This window comes from Bison bison, unplaced genomic scaffold (genome assembly GCF_000754665.1).
Source record: "Bison bison bison isolate TAMUID 2011002044 unplaced genomic scaffold, Bison_UMD1.0 scf7180017864518, whole genome shotgun sequence".
NCBI lineage: Eukaryota > Metazoa > Chordata > Mammalia > Artiodactyla > Bovidae > Bison > Bison bison.
The window spans coordinates 8,389,559-8,395,285 of NW_011495071.1; positions in this window are offsets into that span (position 1 = coordinate 8,389,559).

The following is a 5,727-nucleotide window of genomic DNA, read 5'->3' on the forward strand; positions in this document are numbered from 1 at the left end:
CATTCTTTGGCATTGCCTTTCTTTGGGATTGGAATGAAAACTGACCTTTTCCAGTCCTGTGCCACTGCTGAGTTTTCCAAATGTGCTGGCATATTGAGTGTAGCACTTTCACAGCATCATCTTTCAGGATTTGAAAGAGCTCAACTGGAATTCCATCACCTCCACTAGCTTTGTTCGTAGTGATGCTTTCTAAGGCCCACTTGACTTCACATTCCAGGATGTCTGGCTCTAGGTCAGCGATCACACCATCGTGATTATCTGGGTCGTGAAGATCTTTTTTGTACAGTTCTTCTGTGTATTCTTGCCACCTCTTCTTACTATCTTCTGCTTCTGTTAGGTCCATACCATTTCTGTCCTTTATCGAGCCCATCTTTGCATTAAATGTTCCCTTGGTATCTCCAATTTTCTTGAAGAGATCTCTAGTCTTTCCCATTCTGTTGTTTTCCTCTATTTCTTTGCATTGATCGCTGAAGAACGCTTTCTTATCTCTTCTTGCTATTCTTTGGAGACATTCAGATGCCTGAAAGTCTCCACCTCTTGATGAAAGGAGTTGCAAAATCACATTGCGAAAGTTGTAGATAGGGACTTCCTTAGTGCTCCAGTGGTTAAGAATCCGCCTCGAAGGGCAGGGGACCAGAGTTTGATCCCCTGGTCAGAGAACTAAGATCCCACATGCCTCGAAGCTACTGAACCCGCCTGCTCTGGAGCCCCTGTGCCACCACTAGAGAGTCCGTGCACCGAGACCAAAGATGCCACGTGAAGCAACGAAGATCCCATATGCCACAACTAAATACCCGGTGCAGCCAAATAAATAAACGAAAAGTTGTAGATGAAGAACTAGAGTCATTTCTTCTAATCGATCTGCCACAGAGGTCAAGATCCCAGAGTGAAGAGAAGCCCAAAGAAGTGAACCCAACATTTGGTGCTGTTTGTCTAACAAAGGCTTTTGCAATCCAAGAGAAACTGTGGAGAGGGAGGGAAGCTCATTCCTGCTCTTGAAAGTCGAGGACCTGGGGGACAAGAATTGAAGTTCAAGGCCACCAAGGAGAAAGCAGCCTGAAAACCTGCCCAGGCATTAACCTGGGGCATCTGATGGATTGCATTCTGGGAACAAGGGTCAACATGAAATACCACAACCTTCACAAAGACAACAGTATAACTGGGGGTTCCCTGGTGGCCCAGTGGTTAGGATTCCGGGCTTTCACGGCTATGGCCAAGGTTCAGTCCTGGTCACGGAAGCTGATATCCTGCAAGCCACCTGCCATGGCCAAATTAAAAATTAAATTATTAATTTAATAAAAATAAATTAAAAATTAAAGTCCTGTCAAATCAGCTCAAATCCTGGTTGGACTAAGACAGTGTTTTTTAAAGTATTACCTTTGGACACTTCAAGGTCTTTTGGGGTAGGGAGGTCAAAACTATCTTTATAATAATAATGAGATGTAATTTGCCCTTTTTTACCATATTAATATCTGCATTGATGGTACAAAAGCAATGGAAAATTAAGCTGCTGCCCCCTTGGCATGAATCAGGCAGTGACATCAAACCACACTAGTAATCATTGTTTTCCTCACCACTGCACAAAGTTAAAAAAAAGAAAAGAGACAAAAGTCAGTTTCACTTCAGACTGTCCTTGATGAAGCAGGGAAACTCATTAATGTTATTAATTTTGAACTCCTGAATACACATCTTTTTAATGTTTTGTGTGATGAAACGTGAAGTATGCCTAAAACACTTCTGCTGGCTCTGGAAGTACCATGGTTGTCCAAGGATGCATTTCCTTGGTGCATTTCTTTGCAGTTGTTTGAGATGTGAGCTGAATTAGCCTCTTATTTAAAGAAACATGCTTTTTACCTGAAAGAACAAGCGAGAGAGGAGCTATGGTTATCTAGACTTCGGGCATTTGGCAGACATTTTCTCAAAAATGAACAAAGTAACCCTGTCACTGAGAGAGTCAATTCTTAGGCAGGTTGATAAGAAGTCCTGGGGTCCCTGAGAAGAGGGGAGTCTGGGGTTCTCAAGGAGGAGGAAAGGACAAACTCTTTTTTTTTTTCCCTCTACATTCCTTAGTCTTAGACACAAAAAACACTTTTTTTCTTTAAGCCCAGAACTGATTACACAACAAAAAACTCAGTTTAAACTGTACTAGAGTATTATTGCTGTATTATATAACAGCAATGTATTCTGCTTGAGGACAGTTTCTCCTTCCTGAAAAGCTTCTGACTAAGCCTGATATTTCCCACTGTTTCCGCTGTTGAAAACAGCGGAAACGGTGTCAAACTTTATTTTTTTGGGCTCCAAAATCACTACAGATGGTGATTGCAGCCATGAAATTAAAAGATGCTTACTCCTTGGAAGGAAAGTTATGACCAACCTAGATAGCATATTCAAAAGCAGAGACATTACTTTGCCAACAAAGGTCCGTCTAGTCAAGGCTATGGTTTTTCCTGTGGTCATGTATGGATGTGAGAGTTGGACTGTGAAGAAAGCTGAGTGCCAAAGAATTGATGCTTTTGAACTGTGGTGTTGGAGAAGACTCTTGAGAGTCCCTTGGACTGCAAGGAGATCCAACCAGTCCATTCTGAAGGAGATCAGCCCTGGGATTTCTTTGAAAGGAGTGATGCTAAAGTTGAAACTCCGTTACTTTGGCCACTTCATGTGAAGAGTTGACTCATTGGAAAAGACTGTGATGCTGGGAGGGATTGGGGGCAGGAGGAGAAGGGGACGACAGAAGATGAGATGGCTAGATGGCATCACCGACTCGATGGATGTGAGTTTGGGTGAACTCCTGGAGTTGGTGATGGACAGGGAGGCCTGGCGTGCTGTGATTCATGGGGTCGCAAAGAGTTGGACACAACTGAGCGACTGAACTGAACTGAACTGAATCCTGATATTTTAGAATGTACATTATGGGAGTGGGTCTGATAGGATCTTTCTATTTTTAAATTCTAATTCTGTTATCCTAAAATGTAAATCGTGGGAGTGGGTCTAGTAAAATTTTTACAACCTTGAGACATTCTTTTGATTTATTGTAATAACTAATTTAAAAAGTGTATAATTCCCTTGCTAAAGACTAGCAGGGGAGCAACCTCTGTTCCCCTTCTGATGTCTATGTCAGAAGCTTTCTCCCTTTTTATACTTTAATAAAACATTGCTACACAAAAGCTCTTGAGTGATCAAGCCTGGTCCTTAGTCCCAAAGCTAAATCTTCTCCAGGAGATCACGAATCTGACATTGTTCACTGTAAGCTATCATCACTTCAAGGAAAACAACTGATTGTGTTTGTGGCCAACAATAAAGTTTGAGCTTGAGAACTTCCCACCATCTTAGCATGTTTCTGATAAGGTCGGTGGTGTAGTATCAGAATCATTTTTTGGTATGAAAAAAAGTGTCATGAAATGCGCTAACATTTGAAGATCTGTGTAATTCAGTGAACCAACACTTTCCAAATTACCAATGCATGATATTTAAAAAAAAAATCATGCAGGGGTAAAAAAAAGTCCCTTCAAAGTGCAAAATAGGTCAGTAGGTTTTTAACTGGATAAGGTATGAAAAGTTCCTGAGTTGGTTTCTGATTCCACATTGCAACTAATCTTTAAGAAACTCCCACTTGTCTAATTTAGTGTAGACCAAAAAAAAGAATATTCACAACTGTCTGAAAAGGCTATTATTAAACAACTTCTCCTTTTCCAACTGCATATCTGTATGAGGCTGAAGGTTCTTCCTATATTTCAACCAAAATAGCAGGAGTGGCAGCTGAATGCTGAAGCGGGTGTGAGGATGCCGTGGTCTTGTTTCAAACCACACATCAAAGAGATTCACAAACATGGTGCAATACAACCCTGCTGTTCTCAAAATTCTTCCTTCCTTTTTTTTTTTAGTTTCCCAACTACGAGTTGAACCTCGGGTCCTCAGCAGTGAAAGCACAATTTTCTAACCACTGGTTCACCAGGGAATTCCCTCACAATTCTGAAAATATAATTGTTTTTCATAAGAATATGTTATTTACATTGACCTGTGGTAGTAGGTTTACTAGTGTTATTTTAACATTTATTTAAATTTATATAACATTTATTGTTTAATAATATTTACATATTATTGACTGTGCTGGGTCGTCACTGGGGCTCATGGGCTTTCTCTGGTTGTGGCTAGCGGGGCCAGCTCTCCAGTTGCGGTGCCTGGTGCCTAGGCTTCTCACTGTGGCGGCTTCTCTTGTGGGGGAGCCCTGGCTCTAGAGCACACCGACTTCAGCATTTGTGGTGCCCGGGCTTAGTTGCCCTGCAACATGTGGGATCCTCCTGGACCAGGAATGGAACCCGTGTCCCCTGCAAGGTGGGTTCCTAATCTCCGGACCACCAGGAAAGCCCTACTGTTATTTAAAATGTATTCATAAGTAAATAGTCATTAAATTGTCTCTGTTTTAATCTTGTAATATGAAAAATACAGAAAGAGATAATCCACATACATAACAGCTTTTTGGAGTCCCTCGATGGGTTTTTACTTTTTATTTGGGGGGCAACTCCCCCTCCTACTCCCCGTGTCCTTGCTAGCACTTTTTCTGACAGCAGTTTAGAAAATGCCTGAACGGAGCACTGGGCACACCTGGACCTCCAGCCCTGCTCTGTGGGACACTGGGGGTGGGTTTCCAATCACTGGGCTCAGCGCTAAATCTTGGCAGGAGCGGGGCAGCTGGCGTGGGTTGGGGCGGCTGCAGAAGGGCAGCCTGGCTGTCCTCTAGTAGAACTCCTGTCTGTGCAGTGCATGGCACTGTCCAACCCCCAGCACTTTGCCCTAGCTCTCTCTGCAGAAGGTAAGGATATCCTGGTATGGCGAGTGCTTTTTTTTTCTGTTCCAGATTTAACTTATTTTAAAATCTCTTTTATTTATTTATTTTTAGTTGAAGGATACTTACAATATTGTGTTGGTTTCTGCTATACATCAACGTGGATCAGCCATAGGTGTACATATGTCTCCTACCTTTTGTGCCTCCCTCCCACCTCCCACCCCACCCCACCCCTCTAGGTTGTCACAGAGCCCAGGTTCCAGTTTCCCGAGTCATACAGCAAATTCCCACTGGCTATCTATTTTACATATGTTACTGTAAAGTCTTTCGACTAAGATCAAGAGTAGTATCTGTTCTTATCAGTTTTTTGGATCATTTCTAAGAAGGCAAAGGAGCGCCATTTCCTCAGTTAACCTTAGTTTTGTGGCTGTGATGTTTCTTGCCTCACCACATTTGGGTTGCTACTATACTTAGAGACAATTTGTTTTAGCTTTGACAGCTGAACTTATCATTATTTTCATAGGAATTTTATTGGCTTGAAAGGATAATTTGTGTTATTTTCTACTTGTCTTTGGCATGTAGAAAGAAATAAAAACCTGATGTTTACATCACATATTTTTACTCAGTCTGTCTCACATGTGAGAGTGAAATACATGCTTAAAAAAATAGAAAAAGAAAAGAAGGTAAAATGGTCCTGAGATCACTGCATTACGATCTTCCCCTACCCTTAAAATTATCTGTTTTCAAGTGACATGATTTTATATAGAGAAAACTCTAAAGACTCCACCAAAAAACCCAAAAAACCTCAAATCTGTTATCTCAATGAATTCTGTAAAGTTGCAGGATACGAAATTAATACTCAAAGCCAGTTTCTATACACTAACAATAATTATCTGGAAAGAGGTTTTATTTTCTTCAAAAAGCTTTATTGTTTCCATTTGGTG